General features: G+C 45.3%; 1 pseudogene; it reads left to right on the top strand.

The window, feature by feature from the left end:
* The first annotated feature begins 8,680 nt into the window (after positions 1-8,680).
* On the top strand, positions 8,681-9,725 carry LOC146208193 (uncharacterized; annotated as a pseudogene).
* Positions 9,726-21,774: the final 12,049 nt, after the last annotated feature.

Below are 21,774 nucleotides of genomic sequence, written 5' to 3'. Positions count from 1 at the left end.
GAGACAAATATTATTCCCGTATCCCACAACAAGGACCAATTAATTTCCAAAATACAACACACGCCCCGAAAGACTGCTGGCATATGGGGACGAAATGAAAAGAACACACTCTTTGATGCCGCAATATTCGAACCTTGCACTCGGCAGCTCACCGAGAAAATTCAGGACGCCATTAAAAATGTAAAAAGAGCGTGTAATCCAATTGAGCTAGGATATATATTCGGCAGGCATCGTGTGTAGCGCTGCCGCTGCATCACAGGTGTTATGCAGTCGGGACACGTACAGCGGAATAAATTGTTTTCTCAGTAAAACGACAAGCCGCGGGGATCAACTCCCGGTTAGCTGGAAGCGTAATCCAATGCCGTGTTGGAGGCTCTTCCTGTCTCGTTGGTGTTTATTTTGTACAAGTGGTACTTGGCAGTCGCGCACTGTTTCCAACGTAATATTATTTTTTTCCTTCGGTCATCAGGCAAGAGAAACTTTCCTGGTATAAAACTCACGAACTAGCGGAAGCCGTGAAAAACTAATTTCAGAGAGTCCGCATGGCGACAGTTCTTTCGCCTTCTACCTGTTTTGTTTGTTCGGTTGCGTAAATTTAGTGGGTTACGTGCAAGTTGAGATTTGATCCTAGTAACAAGGAAAATTCCCCTCGCGTTATCCCCTTTTTCTTCGGAAGGAAAAAGACGTGTTCTGCACATAAACGTCGCTGAGGAAATGCCGCAGTAACCTAGCCTTTTTAAACATGTTGTCACCGATGGGTAATTTTTTTTGGTTGAATATTACCAAGTGCTTAAGCTAAAATTTCTAAAAATTTCTAACAATACGATATTTGACAAAATAAAGGCAATCTCTGTAGGAACAGCTTCCGGGCCCTGCTGGACTTGAGATACCTGACATCTCGGACTAGTTATGTAGCTCATTATCGTTCCCTAATTATCCTTTTAGCTAGAAAACTCCAGGATGCTATTAATGGCGAGTTCGCGATCACGGTATTAAAAAAACCTAAAAACAAAGTTTTTGTAACGGTAACAAAATCCGTGCAAGAACACATGATGGATAGCGATGTACGTCTGGTTCCTAGCTAATCATATCACTTACCCGGCTCGTTACCATTTACTGCCTGCCTTGTTCGTTATCATAACTTGGTTATTAGTGCTAATTAATCTCGTTTTAGCCACACCGGAGAGCTACGTGGAACGGCGAAAGAATTGATGCGCCAAAGCCCCTTAGCGATCTGTGGCTTCTTTTCGCACAAGACCTGAACAGAGCGACGGATGGGCATCATTATCCGGTGACCTGTTTCAGTGGCTATAGACGAAAATTTTTATTTCCGGCTCTATTGTACGGCGGCACGCGCTTGATTTTGCTCCATCGCTCTGACATTAATGAGCACATGCACATTGATGGCGGGGCCGATCCTTACTTCTGTGTGCCTTGTGACGAAACAAACATGTTTATAAATACATAGTGCGTGGCCACCTCAGGGCTAGAATAGGACTCAATTTTGAGAGAGTATCAATTTCCACTTGTGCAGATCACGACATTCCAGGAAGATAAGTCATGTTTGAAAACGAGTGATTCCTGCGCTTGCAGCATTCAGGTTTTAATTTAGCCCGCATAACCATTTTGCGATCTGAACGAAAGACTTTATACGTATTGCGATTCACTATTTCCCTTTCTTCTTGTGCGCCACCAACACATAACTATTTTTGTATTTTTTATTCTCCACTACGAATTCTTGTGCGCGTCCGTCCGCGTTCGTGGCTCTAGCGAGCTACGACAGATGGTAGCGTGTCATGGATGCTATTTCTGATCGTATCCAGGCTTCATCGGGTCAGCCGTACTGTTGGGGATCAATTTTCTACTTCAACGTTTCGATCGTGTCCGCGGCTCTGCCTCTGCGCGGAAGCAATAGTAGAGAGATTTAGCTTACCGCGATCCACGATCCGCTACCGTGATCCGCCACCGCGCGTTCCACTGCGCATGCCCAGATCCCCTTGATGCCGATAGATGGCGCCACATACTTGATGACGGCACATAGACCTGCCGCGTCGGGACCAATCAGCTTGTGCGCCCCACCCACGCGCGGTAAATGGTCACGATGGCGGATCGCGGATCACGGTAAGATAAATCTCTCTACTATCGCGTTCCTTGCGCAGCACTGCGTTGGTAAAGCACGGGTCCCAATATTTTTTTTCTAAGTGCTTTTGCTTTCCATTTGATGTAAGGGAAGTCAGCAGGTACTTGCATTAGAGTTAGGAGTTGGGAATAATGGCCTGCAAATCCACAATAGAACATGATCATTCCGTTACGCTAAGCAGTCATTTTACACCGCCATAAGCATTTTCATGCACACTTGCCATATATCTGCGCCAACTTTGTGGAGAATGATGTATCTGAGAAGCACCTAAGTACATTTTTGCATTAACGGGCCGCTGTATGGGCAGACTTGTACGCGCGTAGGTTACCTCATAAAATCCTGAAGTCCAGCTGCATAACGAAATTCCGGAACCTTTGAGTAAGTTTAAACTTTCTCAGCATGTATGCTTTTCGTGTGCTCTAAGTGCATGTTCCTTTATGGCGTGGCTTTTGCAAAGCGAAGTGTTGTAATGTAACGGTCTTCTTCTTGTCATTTCATGCCGATGCAAACGCTAAATAATTATTTAAATTTGTGGTTGAAATTCTTGGATGTTGTTAAACTTCGTTTGGCAGGCTGACAGAAGCTTTCATGTTACTTACGCTGGATGTCCATCGTTGGGCGGAAAGCACGAAAAAATGACCGATTTTTGTCTCACAAGAGCTTGGCGTTTTCACGCAGCGACGGCGACCGCTGAACAGTGAGCTTTCGTCAAACGAAAAGAGAACCAGAATAGAAATTGGCGGCGGCGAGAGCGGTGCTCATACTTAGAGAAATAATTTCTGAGGTTCTTGGTTACATTTATTTTTACATGACTTCGTGAATATGAGATAAGCATCGCGGATGGTCACGAACCAATTCTCTAGTATTTCCTGCGCGGTAAATGCTAACTCGTTGTACCCACTAAATTCATGCGTATGAAAAGGAGGGAAAAATCTTAAAACAAACAAAACATCTCTCACGGCGGTAGGAAATACAAGTCAACAATCCGATGACTGGGCATGGATTGGGAACACTGCAAACATAACGTGTACCTGAATAATCGGGGAATTTGTAATTTGCCTATTTTTGAACGTGTGTCAATCCTTTGTCGTCACATTTGCAAACATTAAGAGACGCTTTTCAATTTCGCCCTTATTCCACTTTTTTTTCGTCCTAATTGTAACTTCGTCTTTATTCCAAAGTGGCCCATATATACCGATCGGAAGAAACTGATGCGGCATGGGAGGGAGACATTCGAATAATGCCCGCCAAATTTGTTACGACCACTTCACGGACAGGGACTTTGCAAATAGAATGAAGAGCCAACTGGAAGCGGGAAGATTTGCAGCAGGTACACCCAGTCGTAATGTCTGGCGAATTCAGGAGTGCATTTTGTGCTCATGCTATCAACGTAGATTTATTCTTAGCACTTGTGTTATAACAGCAAATACTTGCCCTCAAGCCTTAGGTCACCCGCTGCTTCTCACGCTCTCTCCTATTCCACTCTTCTCAATGTGTTAGGGATATGGCGTCGCTTTACCCTTCCACCCGGGGCAGGTGGATCTTCTCTCTTATTACCGGCCTCTCTTAGCCAGCGGCCGCTTACGCCTACTGCACCCACCGCGCCGACCACTCACTATCAAGGAACGGATCACTAAAAGCTCTACCTAAAACATAAGTTGCGTAGTACCTGCGTTTCTGCAAGAACTGGCAAAATACTAAGCTGTACACAGAATACTGCTACACTCAAATGTTTCAAAAGTGTACAACGGTTAAATCTGGCGACGCGGCAGAAAGTTCGATGAGTGCGCGGCTACAAAAGGGGGTTTTCCTTTTCTTTATTCCTAACTAATGTTTTCCAAAGTGTTTGCTGGCCGTGAGAACTGATTTGCATGTCTGAAATTTACGGCTGATTTGCTTCCAGGCTCTAATCTAGAATGCAGGCATTTGTTTTTGATACAAAAATGAGAGGCGAAGAGATAAACTGTTGACTGCTTCAACGTACCTGTTAACGAAATAGCTTTGGAGTTCCCTCTTAGCGCAAAACATGGTGCTGTGATCAAAGTTGGAATTAATCTACGGGGGTCTGACATGAAAAGCAACATGTTTCATATAGAAAGAATGTTTTTAGGTCAAGTGTCGGGATCGGACTAATATCTTTCGGGTCGCGCTCCAACCACGATGCCACTATACGAACAAAGAACGCATGTTATGTGGTAACAAACGGTAAACTTGTATGAGCCTCACATAATGTCACAGTAAGAGCAAAATAAGAGGTGTAAGCGAAATGGATCAAAGCCTTTAATGTTGTCACGTAACAAGAAGAAGAACTTAAGTGTCCCCCTAATTCTTAATTGGCTGATATCATGACGCCTACAGATTAGTAGTGCATATTTGACCTTTCCCATGCTTCAACGCAAACCCTACAAACTCCCTGTTGGCTTTCGCAGGTTTACGTAAGCGCTATTTTTTCGAATAAATGAAGAATACAATACTACTTACATCTCATCTTTTTATTCATGTGGTAGAGAGCGATATTTGCTCTAGAATATAGCAGTCACTAGTAGTTGCAATAGCTGAAGAAAGAAATGAAAAGGTATCAAAAAAGGTACATTCAATCCAGGGTTGCATTGTTGATAGAAGTTTTCTAACTTGGACAGCTTTTCGTATAGTCTCTACTTTGTTTTTGATTTCGGAAGAGTGTAGAAGAAGCATATATTATGCTATTATGCACACGCCTTCGCATAGGCTTTTGCATATACTTTTGTATAGGCTTTTGCATAGGCTTATTCTTGTAATTACCGTCAACGTCAGTAATGAAGGTCTAGTAATTGCGGCTTTCTCGACCCACCGCGTCGCTTCCGAACAACGAAAAATTGATGCTCCTGCCAACTTGAGTTGACGCGCTTGAATAACCAAAGGTGCGCACCTGGTTGTTCTTGCAAGAAAATGAGAGCAGCTCTCGCAAAAGAAGTGATGATCAAACTTTCTACCAATGTGTGTGCTTGGAGATCTTATAGCGAAGATATGCGCGGAGCACTTACTCTTTGATATCTCTTCTGCACTTGTTGCCTCCAAATCTGCAATGTAGAGGTACAGAAAAAAAAATCGAATTATATTTCATCTAGTCGGGGCGCCGCTGCATAATATGCCCAAAAGACTTGGCTTGACTAGACACACTAGACGGAAAATAAGATTCGGGATGGTTGGGGTCTGATGCTCTTATCGGCAACCCCTTGTAATTTGCCTAAGCATGAGTGCTTCAGAAAGGTCACATCTTTCCACGAAGCCGGCGTATGAATTTGTAATCAGTTTTGCAGCGTTCATGTTTTCGTGCACGCCTTTGGCTGATATGCCTGAGTATTTTCTTCCTGATGGCCAGAAAAATGGATGCTTTCAACACGTTTTATAATTGCACAGAAACAAAAGATGCTAATGTGAGCATAGGAGTGCATCTCCTTAGCTAGTAGTGTGATTATAGGCACTTCAACAGCCGAACGCAACGCACAAAAAAAAAGAAAAAAGAGCTGTGCGGTTAGAAAGTCGAGATATGTTTTCCATTCTTACTAAAAACAACTCTGGCCCTTTTTGAAATAAATTATCTATAGCAACGATAGCGACCACAAACAGGGTATGGTAAAAGGCAGTGAAACACTGAAGACTACATACGTTCCAAGGAGGATTTTTTAAGGCAGAAGTCTAGATTTTGGCGGCAGGTTTTCGCGATGTAAATAAGATTGCCGGAAAGTACAAATATTTGTATGTCCTGTTAATCTCGTTCAATGATAATCTGAAACTGCAAACCACTTGTATTTTCGGAATTGGCAGGAGATATGATGAAATATGTGAGGATGTGTCAAGTACACGTCTTCGGGATAACAGCCCATTTTTGTGTCGTTTGTTATTTTCAGTTAGGTTACGCACTGCATACTTGCATATTGGGGCAACGATCACCTCTGCAAGAGCACGACCCTCGATTGTGCTCTTGAATAGATGCTCTTTGCGCACTCGCACAAACGCCAAGCAAAGGGGCGTTTTTCTTCTGTTCTTTTCCTGATGGTACACAAGCTGTCTTCAATAAAACTTGTTATCTCAAGTGGTCTACCTTCAAACACTGAAAAATGGGAATTCTTAAAGTGAGTTTCGGGAACGACATTATTTCAAATGCTTGCGCCTTTTTTGCGAGCACCGACTTCTGGAGTGTAGGATTTATTAAGCTGCCGCGGTCTTGGAGTTAAAGTGGTTTAGAGAATGCGACGGCCCCAACAACAACAAAATGCTGATTTTCGTTTTTTTCTTATTCCTTATTACTGCACTCCATGTCCTCTGTAGCAAAATATTCAAAGGTGCCTACTGATATTATATAGAGCAAAGAGAGCTGTATTTTAGAAAAGATTTGTGGTAATGCGGCAGACTGTGAGCGATAAATATTTCCCTGCAGCATCTCACGTAAAAGGTAAGGGCGCCGTCAGAGGCACGTTACAAATAAGGACAATGTAAGTTAAAGTCGAGTCAATAATCTAGCCAAAACAAACATAGAACGAAGCAATGAAGGTAGGCCACCGGGCACTAAGCATGCAGGTGCAGGCAGCACGAAAAGGGAAAGTACGCTTGGGCCATCGCTGATTCCGTGCCGGGAGCTACGCGTAAAGAAGAAATGCGTGTCCACGCTAACAAGCGTAGGCAAGGGGACAAGGTGTCGCAATGGGAGCGATGCCCCATGAGGGAATTTCCTTTTTCTGAGTGAAGGGGATGACCTTGCACGGTGTCACGGTTCAGAAGACTGCACTGAGGCAAATCGGGATAAGCGGGCAGCAAGTGGCGCTATAAGACTTCATTCGAAATTTACTGGAATGTTTGCGTGACAATTACCAATCTTCCAGGAGATCCAACAAAATTGGCGAAGTGAATATACGTTTATTATTGCAACATTGCTGGAAAAGGCCTCCATTCTGAAGTGGCTGCCTACGATGTTGTACTAATTACATACAGAACACTATACAAAAAAAAGGCTGGTCCGACAGTACACTCAATCTCGTTCCACATAGGTTTCAGTTATAAGTGGAACTTTCAAAAACGTTCCGCTTAATAAGTGGAACTTTCAAAAACGTTCCGCTTAATAAGCGGGACGTATGTGGAACCAGATTAAGAGTGTACGTTTCCGGTAATAAAGTGCTGCACAGTTAATAAAATGGCTTTTTGTTTCTGCCTTTTACGCTTCTTGCGACACTTCTGCGTAATTTTTCACTTACTGCTTATGATATATGAATATAGCTACGCAAAAGAGATTCGCAATAATTCTAAAGGAAGAAAAAACATGTAAATCGAAGTGAGGCAGTTATCAAATGAAGGTTGGAGGTACATATTCAATAAAAGTTTTCCAAATAATAACATTAAAGTTCTCAGAACGCTCAGAGCATCAACTCAAGTATTGAATTTGCGTTACATCGTCCTAATTTCATTTTGAATGCAGAGGGTCATTAGGTGCAAAACAAAAAACTTGCTGACATATATGGTAGGGTTTACGCTAGAAAAAAAGCATGTATGTAGTTTAAAAAAAAATATTGTGTAATGAAAAAACAAGCGTCGATTTCAAGACGAACGCCGATTCTGCTGAAAAACAAATATCAACTTCACAAGTGCCGGCACTAAGATTGGCTACCTTGTATGAAAAAAACGTTCCCTCTTTTATTTCGAAGGAATGAATTAAAAGGAAGAAAATGAAACTCTCTTCGACATTGTTTGAAGAAGCTAAGCACACAGAAGAGACTCGTGTTGTTAGCGCCTCGGGCGCTAATTGTTCCTTCCGAAGAGATAGGCTCCGTCGTTGTTTAACATTGCGCCAGTTTACACAGCGACCTCCTCCGCTTGAAGCCCTGTAGCACAGGCCCGCAGCAGGTTTGGAAAATAATTTGTTTTATACTGCTCACGAACTTGCCGCTTCCGAACAGCGAGTATTACTATGCGCTCAACAGCTTCTTTTGCATAATCGTTTCAGGGCAAACAGTGACAAGGTTTTCAAAGGACTCATGTCCTCATTAGTTCGCACAACCTCCAGCAACAATGGTGCTTTCGACGTTAACGATGTATCCCGTTAAGCTACTCGTTTTGGGTTTCCTAGCATAAAGAACTAAACTTTGGCCGAAGTTGGTAAATCATGGATGGGGAGAGCAGTCTGGAATCCCTTTTTCATAACCGAAAAACGAATTTATTTACTTAAGCCTTGTAAAGCAGAGGATGCGGAGCGATGACTGCGCACCGTTTTTTATTTTTTCACTGTTTTATTGTGTATGGCTGTATTTTTTTTAATTTTCTGATGCTGCTTCTGCAAAGATAGACTTGTACTAGGAGCAGGCAGCAGGAGCTGGGAGAACTATTGTTTAATAAATGTTTTGCGGTCATTATAAGTTGTGTTTTCACGAAGGAAGGCTGAAGCGATAGCGATGTCAGAGGGTCATATGACTGAGTTCCCTGTAAATACAATTTGAGCCACAAACTTGCGAACAAACAGTTCGCAGTCCAGCCTCTCTGCTGTCTGCTTCTCTAATTTCCTGGCTAGATATGGGAGCCCATAACGTGATGGAGGAGCTCATTGAAGCCCACCTCTCTAATCGGAGATTCCGGCTCAGTCACACGAAACATGCACGAGCCGTCCTACGCAAGATAGGATGGCAGAATGAGCCAGTACCCCTCAAGGAAGCCCTTCAGAAAGAGTGGAAGAAGACCATTGAGACCAAACCCCTTCCCCGGAACATGACGCCAGGGCAAGGACGACGGGAGGCGCACCTCGCGGGCCAAAGCCATAGCCCGAAAGCTGGAAGACAACCGCAGGGTCCTCTACGCGGAAGCCTTGCTCCGAAAACACAGTGACCGTGCAGCGGTAGTGGTTGCGTCAAAAAACAGGCTGATCGTGAGCGCGTCCATAAAGCCAACAGACTCCGCTGTTGCCGAAGAAGCGGCCGTGCCCCTCGCACTCGCACAGCTGAGCGTGGACACCGTGGTCACCGATTCAAAGACAGCCTACAGAAGCTTCCGCAGAGGGGTAATCCACTCCGCGGCCCGAGCCATTCTATCCAAGTGCAAGCTTCCGGGAAGAGCCATAGAGCTCGTGTGGGTCCCGGCTCACTCGCAGGTAGCAGGCAACACCGTCGCAGACTACCATGCCCGAGAAATGCCAATCCGGAGCGAGCACGAGCCGGAAGAGCTACCGCCTCCGGTTACCAGCTTTCGGGAGATAACCCATATGTACTGAGAGGAAAGGTGCAGACTGTCAGAACCGCACCCCAAACTCACCAGGCAACAACAGACGATCCTGCGTCGAGCGCAGGCGAGATCGCTTGCGCATCGCCTATTGATGAACCGCATGTAGTCTGCGGGACACGATATGATCTCTCCTTTTTGCAAAAAGGAAAAAGGCACCCTGCCACACATTTTGGCAGAATGCAAAAAACTCAAGACTCCCCCTCTTCCCCTTCCCACCAATACCCCCAGTCCCCAACCCCTTGAGCGATGGGAGACCTTGTTATCCAGCCCCGCCCCATCCATCCAGCTCGCACTAACGGACAGGGGCCAGGAGCAGCTGGGAACATACAGGTCCCGCAACTAGAGAACCACCCCATCTGGTGCAGATATGCACCACCGAATTATTTCGGGCACAATAAATTTTGATTCCTCCTCCTCCTCTAATTTCCTGCGTGCGCCTTCAAAGCCGGTTAAATTTTCTCCATGTCCTGTATATCGGTAGGCTTTAATTTTTGTAACATTTGTATAATCTTCATCTGGGACTTCGAGGTGTCCTCTGTAATCTCACTGTCATAATGTGATTGAATTTATTAATAATAAAAATAATAAAAATTGGTTCACAGGAAGGAAAAGGCCCAGTATTTGTCACACTTGCTCTGTGGACACCTGAACCGCACCGCAAGGGAAGAGAGGAAGGTGGGAATGAAAGTGGAAAGATAGAAAGGAGAGCCGTAGTGGAGGGCTACGGAGTAATTTCGACTACCTGGGGATCTTTAACGTGCGCTGACATCGCACAGTACACGAACGCCACTTTGTTTCACCTCCATCAAAACGCAGCCGTCGTTGTCGGGTTCGAACCCGGGAACTCCGGCACAGTGGTCGGGCGTCTTACCACTGCGCCACCCCGGCGGGGCATTGAATTTAATTAAACTCATAAATACACCTGGCTGTTGCAATTCATTTATGGCCTACTTTTTTTTTATTCGAGAAGTTTGCCATCAGGAATAGTGAAAAGAGAACGGGGAGTAGGAGGAAGCTAGATGAAAAAGTGCGAACAGGTCTCCCTTGAATAATCGCATAGGTTGCCGATAAACTGATTGTTTAGCATCCACTTCCTACTTGCAGGGCTCTCAGTAACACATGCTCAAAGGCCTGTTCTTGACGGGCAGGGGATTCTGCCACAGCTATAAGCGAGTCACTGTCTCATTGCAATTCTCATCACGTTAAGAGGTGGCCGTACGCGAGATCCTGTGTTTGTTTTTGTTGTTGTAAACAGGAGCTGAGAATATGGTGAGGTTTTACGGCGGCAGGTTGATGAAAATGGCACCCATCCGGTCTCGCCATATATACGGCGGATATTCGAGCACGACCTAGTAGCGACCTATAAGAAGCGATGAAAGCCCATTCTTCCGACAAAAGAGCTTTCACCACTTGCGCCTGATGCTACCATCTTTGTCCCCATGGCCGATGAGCGGCGTGGTTATTTGGACCCGGAAAAGTTATTATGGGGGAAAGATAAGCGTCATAAAGCACAAAGCGAGGATGTGGCCAAATCACGGATAGAAATGGCCGTTGTTGTTGCCTAAAGGGAAATGAGTGTACAAGAACTACGCCGCTGGTATCCGTGACTGAGCGGGAATCCAGAGGTTTCTTTGTGCATTCATTGGAGTAGGCAAATCCTTGTTGAGAACAATGCACATGAGTTACACTTTGCACAGTAACAAGTAAATGAACAATTTTGCAGTTTTACGCAGCGTCATTGCACTGAAACACCTACTGGATTAGCGGTATTTGCAACATCTTTGCAGCTTGTTAATTAATTTAGCTTTCGCGTGGACCGATTCGCTTAGCGCCCTCACCGCTTTTCTGCTCAACGTATCTTCAACTGGGCTTCACAACTCCGAGGCGCGTTTTGTCACCCTAATATCGTCGAAAACAACTTCGCACGTATCACGCGCTTTCGGCTCCAGCCCTTGACGAAAGTTACAGAAGCGCAAGCAACTGCTACCCTCTCACCTCGATGGCACGTTGCAGCACCAAAGCGGCCGTAAATGTAGTGCGTGCCTCTTGCATTGCCTTTGTAAAGCACGTCCCAAGTGTAGCACTGGTCATCCGCAGTAGCTCGAGTGCACGTTTCAAAGAATGTCCAGTGCTCGATCATTCGAAACAGCCCATTTATAAAGACTGGCGTACTTTGTTACTGAACTCGCGGTGCTTTAGGTTCCGGAATAGTTGTGAACGCTGTAATAACCAACAAAGCATACCATCATTGTGTATGTATTGGCGGGTCGTAGGAGCCCCTGTTCTCCTTCACGTCGGCACTACTTTAAATTGAATTTTTGTGAACAACATCGCCCGAGAGTGTGTTGCCGTTTATGCATTTGTGCGCGCCTGTGTTAGTGAAAGATGGCGAGGGAGGTGAGGTGCGCGCGTGCGTTGGTGAAATCGCGGTCTTTATTCGGTTTTGTGTGGTATGCGCAGTTATACTGTTTTTCTTCTTATTGCATGGCTTAGACCTCTATGTCTGGGTGATGCCTGCGTCCTTGAGCGCCCCAGTCGGATGTGAGCTGATCGGGGCACTTTCCGGAACCCTGCACGTCCTGAATGGGGCAAACTCGAAAGCACACTCCTGTGGACGCTCCTCAGATAGTGCTCACCGCTAGACATGCATCCTGTACCTATGAGCCCCTAAACCTTGACCTCTGTCGGCCCTTCCGAATGCTCTAGATATCGAAATCACATACAGGGTCAAGACAAAAAGAAAAGCGATGAAAAAAAGCGGGGCAGCGATGGAGAACTAGACTCGATCGGAAGCCGATTAATTTTGAAGCGAAATGTACAACAAATGTTGAAAATAAATTGATCTCAGGATGTTCTAGGACTGCCTGTGTATTATTTTTATTTCTGTTTTTTTTTTGTTCGAAGAATGAATATTTCTATCAGGTGCCTTGTTTTTCGAAGCGTCAGAAACGTTTCTCTGATGTCCAGAGAAACCACCGCGTAAAATAATTATTGCTATATTTGAATGACTGGACAAAATAACACAAATCCTGGGAAATAAAAATTGTTCACTGTAGCAGTGTCAGCAAATTATTATCACTGAACTTTGTTAGGAGATGTGCTTGTTTGGGTGGCCAGCTAATAACGCCTAATGACCCCTGCTTATTTTTTTGTTTGTTATCTACCGGAAAAGGTAAATGAATCCGCGTATACTCCCTTCTATGCAATACTTGAAGCTCCACCCGCCAACGATTTGAAAACTTGCTCGCACCAAAATAATGCTTCGTGGCCACGCCAACACTTCAAGCCGTAGTCTTTTAGAGCTCTAACAATAACGCCAGTCCTTTCTACGCACTTACAAAATTCATCAAGACGCTGCTGCATATGACTACACTGCGAAATTAGTCAAATTCATAACGAAAGCATGCATTCGCAGAAAATGCCAGAGAAATTGATTTTCAGCGTTTACATGCTTTCTTTGGGCTTAAACTAAACATTAAAAAGACAAAGATCATGGCGTCTTGCCCTATCAAGTCCTGGAGCATCAATGGACAAGAAGTGGAAGCTGTGACATATTTTCTGTTCTTGGGCGCTAAGATTACCTCGGAAGGAGACTGCAGCCGTGAAATTAGGAGACGCCTGCTTTTGGGAAAGAGAGCAATGGTTAGCCTTGACCGCCTAGTAAAGAGCAGAGACATTAGTCTGCCAACCAAGATCCGTATAACTCGTGCTATGGTCTTTCCAGTTGTGATGTATGGATGCGAGAGTTGGACTGTGAAAAAGGCTGACCGCCGAAGAATTGACGCGTTTGAATTGTGGTGCTGGCGAAGACTCTTGAGAGTTCCTTGGACTGCCAGAAGATCAAATCAGTCGATATTGTCGACCATAAACCCTGACTGCTCATTGGAGGGTCAAATTCTAAAGTTAAAGCTCAGCTACTTTGGTCATCTGATGAGAAGAGAGGAGTCGCTGGAGAAAGATTTGATGTTGGGCAAAGTTGAGGGTCGCCGGAGAAGGGGTAGGCAGCGAACGCGATGGTTAGATGGCATCCTCGAGGCATTGCAGATGAAGCTATGTGATGTTAAGAAGATAGTGAGAGACCGGAAAGCGTGGCGTGACATGGTCCATAGGGTCACGAAGAGTCGGACACGACTGAACGCCTGAACTGAACTGAACTGAACATGCTTTCTGCAGCTACATTCTCCCTTCACGTCTAATTTGTCTTCGCCCGCTGTGATAGAACCTGGTGGAGCACGTTGGCTGTTTGTCCTCTGTCCCCCGTGGTGGGGTGCAACAAGCATCTGCGGGCACCACAGCACAGGCGGGAGAGAGAAGGTGACGAGACAGTTACACCTTTGAGTGACGGCGCTGGGGCCAGGGTTTAGAGCGCCTGCAATCACGTTCTACAGAACCTGAGAAAGGAAAGAGATATTACTAACGGCCGCTAGGAATCCCAGTGTAAATGTTGCCGAACTTATATATTGGTGAACATTTATATTGTTTTTATCGCCAGTTAGCCAACTAATTCTTTATTACCTTATTCCTTCATGTCCCCCAACAGCGTTATATGTGTGCCGCTGGAACCCTCTTTTTATGCGGCAAAGTGAATTTTCGAAAATTTATGGCATGCTTCTTTGAATCACCTAGTTTTATAGAAAGCCCGTGGTGCTGTTATGGCTGCTGCCCTCTCTCTCTCTCTCTCTCTCTCTCTCTCTATATATATATATATATATATATATATATAGATAGATATGCTGATATTGATGTACACGTAACGTCTGTAAACAATGCGAAAATCGTAAAATATCTAAGAACAGTTCCAGGGCAGCTTGAGGTTCTTGCAGTAAATGTTTTGTTCATGTTTTGCATTGAACTTGAGGAAGCTCGCGGCAGCCTACTAGCCCGCCATACAGCTTCACATTGGCGGGTGAAAAAAGGCCTCTACTTCAATTGACACCTTATCACTGACCATAATCCTGCAATAATATTACTGGCTTTTTTGAACGTGACTGCATCTAAATACACAGAGATTGGGGGCACCAGACTCCAAACTACCTGTCAGAGCTCCTACTTGCCACGTCTTCTTTCTCTCTTAACAACCTCCTCCCCTTCATATTTGCTCTCGCACTCTCTTTTACCCATTTCCTAGTTCTGTCACACGGGTTGCCATACTCATCCACCAATTTGTTCAAACTTCCTCTTTCTGTCACCCAGTAGCCGCCACACGGCAATTACTGTGAAGCTGGCTCTGCCGCATTATGAGTGGGACAGTGGGGCTGCACCCTCTGCAGGAGAAGAAAAACTAAAGGTGATTCGACTTGGTTGCTATGGTTAAACCCAGGAAACGACTCGAACTGGTAAGGAGCTGTATTGAAAGCCTCCAGAAATTTCGACCGCCTGGAGTTACTCCACCTCGAATGGCATAGCGCACTACATGAGCGCCCTGCTAACCATACAACATACATTGCCTATTATAATTATATACGGCACGAACGTTGTAACAGTGGAGCACGAACACTCAACTGTTCTGGGACCGTGGTAAACACGCAATTCTGAAGGTAATAGAAAATGTATTTTTGTACACCATATCAAAGCGTATCAAATTGCAGGTTTTCAAATTCTCTTTCATTCACACAAATATTAGTGGCCACGAATTTTTTAAAAAACATGAAAAAAATATAAATGCAAATTTTGAAAACAAATTTACAATTTTTTGAAAACAAATATAAGTAAGCAACGTTAATATACATTATGAATATTTATTGAGGTACAATGCCTTTTTTTAGGTAGGTAGGGATCTTCGGGATATTCTCGGGGGGGGGGGGGATACCGTACACGGGTTATGCCGGCCTTAATTCGCGGCGGCACTCTTGGTGTCCGGGGCGAAGGGGAGATGGGATGTTGGGAGGTTAGGGGAGGGTCATCATCTTGGAGTCGCTCTCGTCGTCGTCCTCGTCATCGGCCTCGTCGCCAACGCTGTAGGCTACAGTTGTGCAGCCTGGCCGGACTCCTCCAGGAAGGCCAGCAGGAGCCGGTGGGCTGCCAGGGGGCTCCTGGCCGGGAAGAGCAGCTGGTCCTTGGTGGCAGCAGGAAGTCCAAAGGCCCGGTAGCCTGCCTCCATCTTGCGACGGTGGTGGACGTGTGCTGGGCACACACAGAGGAGGTGCCCCAGCGTTCCTGCATCACCGCAGGAGGGGCATGCTGGGGAGGGAGCCCGGCCACGGACATACAGCTACTTGGGCGTCCAGGAACCTCCGGTGCGGAGGCGTAGGAGGAGAGATCGCTCCCTGCGGGCGAGCTTGTCAGACAGGCGGTGGAATGTCCTCCCCTCGGCGATGCGCCGATCAGGGTGCAGGGCCCTCACCGCCTTCTTGAGGGGGAGCCTGGAAAAGTCAGACAGATACGTGGTGAGTCATACTTACCTGGTCGGAGTGGGCCGCTTTGGCAAGTGCGTCGGCCTCGTCGCCCTGGATGCCCGCATGGCCCGGGATCCAGTGCAGTGAGAGGACGAAGCCGGCATCCTCTAGGGCCTGGAGGCGAGCTCGTAGGTGGCAAGCCGATAGCTGGAAGCAGGACGGCTTGCGCAGGAGCTGCAGTGCCGGCCTCGAGTTGCACAGGATGGTGTAGAAGCCTGGGGGCTGACCAGTCTCCAGGTAGTTCGCTGCCAGGTGGAGGCCCGCCAGCTCGGCTGCAGTAGAGCTACCTGGAAAGGAGAACCTGCAAGAGCTGGACACCCCCACCTGTGGGGCCGTCATAGCCGCTGCAGCCTGGCCCGCGGAAGGCAGGACCGAGCCGTTGGTGAAGAGGAGGGTGCTCCCTTTGCACTCTTCAATCAGGGCTGCGGCGGCCTGGCCCAGGGCGGCAACTGGGGAGCGGCGCTTGCTGACCCCCTCCAGGTCAAGGGTGACCTGTAAAGGAGGACGTGTTGGTGGAGAAGGGAGGATAGAATACCCTGGGGCGTTTCCGATGAAGTCCTTGTATACAGCCGTCAGTTGTCCCATCCGTGAATGGGGGGCGCTGCGCAGCCGTGACAGGAGGGAAGCTCCGTCAGGGGCGTGGTGAAGGCAGTCCACGTGACTGAGGCCTCTCTGGAGCAGCTGCAGGGTCAGGGGGTAAACACCTACTTCCGCCAGTGTTGCCGCAATCCTAGAGCGCTGCGTTGCTCCCAGCAGGCGTCGGATCCATTTCCTGCGTGCTCCGTCCAGGATGTTCACTCTGGTGGGCCTGAGGGAAACAAAAGGGAGGGCATAAAGTATGGAAGAGGTGGCGGCCGCCTCAAACAGCCGGATTGCCCATGATGTTGAGTAGCCGTTGCCCCCTGCGAGGAGACGTTGGGCTGCTCGCATGGTTTGTGCATGGTTTGCTCTTTTTTCGGTGTTCTTTCTCAAAACTTTAGAATGAAACGGGGCGACGTTGAACTCGTAGAAAAACAGAAAGTGTAATAAATGAAATTTTGAAACCATATTTATGCAATTACACTAAATACGGCTGTTTTGTTACGACCTTTCGTATGCATATGAATGTTATTGCTTAATAACAAGCGCGACTCAAAAAAATTTCGCTATGACAGTTTGCCAAAAAAAAGTAGTAAAAAGCGAAGAAGGAGGCATTATATGAAAGCAGCATGCCTAGACAAAAAGAATGAATAATTTACTACATTTTCTTCACTGTCTTTTTTATTACAAAAATTGAAATTTTTTTCTATGTGTCCTGTTAGAAAGCACTGGCCGCCACTTTCTTGCCACGGTGGTTTTCGAGAGTCTGACAGAGCCATTCTCCCAACTAACATAACAAAGGGACTGTAACCGAATTACCAGAGAACTAATAATTTTTTGTGATGAAGTGAGTTTCAAAGGCGTGCAGTTCTCATAACAACATCGATGAACTGCTCAAAACGTTTCTTTTCGGCTGAGTCGTCATTTGCTTAGTGAAAAACAAAGTTCCTGTTGTTTTTTTTTTGTTGTTTTTTTTAACTTTTCAAGGTATGACTGAAACCCTTCATAGATGGTTGGGGAATGCGAATCGCAAGAGGTTGTCAAACCCGAGTGGATGTGGCTCAAGGAGGTTTGCAATACCTTACGATTTAGGCGAGCCACATTCCGTGCTGATATTTTTCTTGTTGCTTAAACCTTAGCGGGTGGAAATAAAACAGGAATATAGAGAATTGGCACGTGTAAGTGCTCAGGAGCCCACTGCAAATGAAAGCATGCTTTGTTTGGTGCACCGGTTGAAGTTCTAGGCTTCTATTTAAGTGATTTGTCGTCTGAGCTGATGTCAAAGGTTGACAAGGTTGAAGGGTTCAGGACGGGACGGTTGGTAATTCATATCTCGAAAACGTGCGCTACCTTAAGGCTCGGACGGAGAAAGGCCGACACCGCGCTGAGTTCAACATACGTTGTCTTCAGACTGTTCACGGATTTTCTGATTAAAACGAATTGCAGTGGTAGCGGTGAAGACAAACTAAATTTGCAGCGCTTCCTGATGTGGGGTCGGCGCCGTTTTTGTTGGCATTACTGACCACCCCGCTATGAATAATTATTTTGCTCTACGTCATCACCAGAAGGTAAAATAAGTGAACCAGGAAAAACCAATACAGCCAGTGTGACACTGTCTGCCAAGGTGGAGTCACGTGTTCAAATCTATGGAAATTTGCAGTCTGCACGGCGTACAAAATCATGTATTGACTGTGTCCTGTTAGGTGATCCTGAAAAAGTTAAACCTAAAAATATTCGGCACAAGAAAAAGCACAAACGACAAGGCTATTCTTCTATTTTTACAAAAAAAAAAACCATGACGCTCAAAATTTAGCGTTTTACTAATCTTATTCATTGCTTCGCTATGTTCACGGATTTATGTCCGCAGACCGCGTCCGCAAAATCGTGTCCGCAGCAGTTGCGGGTAATTGAGAAGTGGTAAAGGTGAGTGACTGGTGTCAATAGACAGAGGGTGACGTAATGATGTGTCCGAAAAATAGTTAGGTCAATAAGTTAACTAGGTAATTGATTAGAGGCAAGGAATATAAACGTAAAGGCGAAAATAGTCTCATTATCCAATGGCTTGGCGCCACATTTGAATGCATCAAATACTAATATAGATAATTAAGTCAGTTCATTAGGGTGACGTCAAGGATTTGACGTCACGCAACCGGAAGTAGAGACAAAAAGGGCATAGAAAGGGATTGGCGCGCAATATAAAAGTACCAGTGAAACAATCAGGAGCAAATCGAGGCAACCAGTAGCAAGCAGAAGCAATGAAAAGTAAATAAAAGTAAACAGAAGCAACTAGAAGCAACCAGAAGCAGCCAACAGCAGCATCCGTGATTTCACATTAGTCCAATGTAGATTCGCAGTGCTCTTTAATTTTTATTTGTGCTTGTGTTGTTTAGAGTGCTCGCCAAAGACAACAAAAGAATAAAGCACGTCAACTAGGTGTGAACTCATGTATTAAACCACGCTGTGTAACTTGATTTCGAGGAGAGACTGAACTATAGCTTTTTCATGCATCCAGTATTTTCTTTAAGTGTGTTACTGAAGGGATTTTATTATAACGGCAAATGTTGGGGCAATCATATTTCGAAATTCGGTTTGCAGCATGAGCAGTAAGTATATACAATGAATCTGCACAACAACGAAAACTAAAGAATAATAGTAAAATCTTTTTGAAACAAAAAATTATCAAGCACGCTATGACTCACCCCACCATCGTGGCGCAGGGGTTACGGCGCTCCACTGCTGTGCCCAAGAATGTGGGATCGAATCTTGGCTCCAGCAGTCGCTTTTCGAAGTTAGCAAAAAGCTAAGCATCAGTGTGCTGTGTAATACCAGTGCACGCTAAAGAATCCCATCTGGTCGAAATGTCCCGAACTCCTCATAGCCTGAGTCGCTTTGGGACATTGCACCCTGTAAAAACAAAACCAAACACAATAATTTATTGTATGATACTCACATGCAAACGCTTACTTGCTAAACTTTGGATTACCTTTAAACGCAAACATTAGTATCATAGTGCTAATGAGGTTGCTACAATGTAGGTAATTAAAAACTTTATTCCAACAGAGTTTCACTCGTCATGCTGGGGCAAAATATATAACTGTGATCCTTGTTTCCTTCCCACATGTAAGAAAACCTTTTGGCGGTGAGGAAATTGGAGCTGTGTCAGCAACAGCGTCGGTGACAAAATAAAGGAATTCCAGATAGGATTCTTTTCACACGTGGGTGGATGAAAACATTGTGCGCATATGAAGCTGAAAGCTGTGAATACAGTCCAACCCGTTGAGGGAGCCCATCACCGTTAAACACTTGGGTTAATCTACCCCTCTTCATCTTCCACACTCATTTCCGGTTTTACTTCCCACACGGCGCCGCTTCGCCGGTCTCCGCACTCATATTCCTTGGTGTTTCTGCCCACGGAAATGAAGCAGCTCCGGGGGCTGACGTGGAACAATGTTTGGTCACGCAAGCAGCACTGAGAGGGAGGGTGTTTAGTTTCTTTACTAGTATGGAGCCTCCACGGGGGTTTCATCAGGAGCGGTCATGCTACGTATGGAGATGCCTGGCAAAATACATCGTATTCATTTCACGTGCTCTTATTGTTGTTTTCTATTTTACTTTCGCCTTCTGGGTTTCTTGTGGCAGATTTGTGAAACGAAAACAATTCAGAATGAGAAAACCATTATAGAAGGGCGAAAGCTGCTCTTAAAAATGAAATACAAAATGTTCCTGAAATATATTTCGCCCTTCAGAGTCCGCTTCTCTACCAACAAAGCGAAAATAAAGAACCACCAGATAAAGAGCGAGATATAATATAGAATTCGACCAAAGCCCGCCTGGTAATCCATGATACTCTACAAATGAAAGGTCACTGACCATTTCGACGAAATACGTTTCGACGTTTCGGAACCCGTACGCGTTCCTTGTTTAATGAGGTAGTCAATGTTTGGTCGTCGTTTAAGCGTGTAGTACGTGGCGTACGAGCCTGAGTAGATCGCCAGCAGATTTCCGTTTGTCTTATTCATAACGTTGCTGGTTGTCTAGATAAAGAGCGATTTCAGTAGAAGCGTTGATGACAAGTTTTTCTCCTTAGCTATGACGGTTGCGTCGTCCCATTCGATGGTATGATGATGGGTTTTGGCGTAATCAGTAGCAGCGTTGAATGCTTGGTCGTCATTTGCCACGTCACGCTTGTGCTCTTACATGCGTCTAAAAAACACTGCGGTTGCGCCAATGTGCTAATCACTGCAGCCTATGCACTGGGTTTTGTATACAACATCCTGGATACATATAATGGGCAAAGCAATCCTTCACATTCTTATCTTGTTGCGAAGCTTGCTTCAAGGGACACATGCCACCAGTAGATCATATTTTGAAAATACGCGCGCTAGTGCTTCGCTCACTCCTGGAATGTATGGAATCGCTGCCTGGGCTCTGAACGTACGTTAACATGCTTTTGGGGCTCTAACCCGTTTATCAGCTCCTGCCAAGAAACGTTCAGGATATCTGTTAGCGACAAGTTCACGGTAGACTGTATACAGCCCGTTCTGTGTGTCACATTTATCACTGCATATGCGCATGGCACGTCATCAGGAACGATGCAACTTACATCAAATGGGTGATATGATGGATGGAATTAACTTCCAGATAACGGCCGGTGTGAACAAATTTTCCAGTACACAGCGAAGTTGAAACCATTTGTAGAATGACAGGCTAGTACGTCCAAGAAATGCAGACAAACTTCCTTCTCTATTTCCGCCGTAGACGGTATGTGCCGATCACAGAGAGAGAGAGACAGCGAAAGCACGGGAAGGAAGTTAACTAGGCGCAAATGTTTCTTGCTTTGCGCATGAGTGCAAAAACTAAAACAAGTTTTATAAACCTAGAATCTTTATCGCACGCAGAATTGTTTTAATTTATTCTCGACATATCTTCGTGTACGACGCAAGTAGTCCAGGAACTTGTGAGCTCTCAGAACAGATCAGTTGGTTTCTCAACTTTAATCTCATATCTCCGACGTCTCATTACTTGCCGAACTCGCTTCGCACGACTTACTAATAATATATGTTACAAATATTATTTCAACTTTTCGGATTCTATTCTACATCGATAATTAGAATGTTGGCATAGAACCGAATATCTTAAAGATTGTGAGGGAAGGGAGGTGGGAGATAGCTTAAAGATTGTGAGGGAAGAGAGGGAGGGGGGAGATAGCATTAAAATTATTGTAGCATGTCATCTGTTTGCAGATATATCCGCTATCTTCGCAAAGTAATAACTACATTGAACACGTACATCCTGCATATGACAAACTTTATATACGAACACGTCTACAGGTTTGGGTGGGAGGCGGCGGTATCATACGTTTGAAACTTGCACAATCTATTACAGCAACGAATTTGAAAATTGATATAAAAAGTGACT

The sequence above is a fragment of the Amblyomma maculatum genome, chromosome 1 (assembly GCF_055883805.1).
Source record: "Amblyomma maculatum isolate TAMU_Amacu chromosome 1, ASM5588380v1, whole genome shotgun sequence".
In the NCBI taxonomy this organism is placed as follows: domain Eukaryota; kingdom Metazoa; phylum Arthropoda; class Arachnida; order Ixodida; family Ixodidae; genus Amblyomma; species Amblyomma maculatum.
This window is presented reverse-complemented; position numbering and strand designations above follow the sequence as displayed.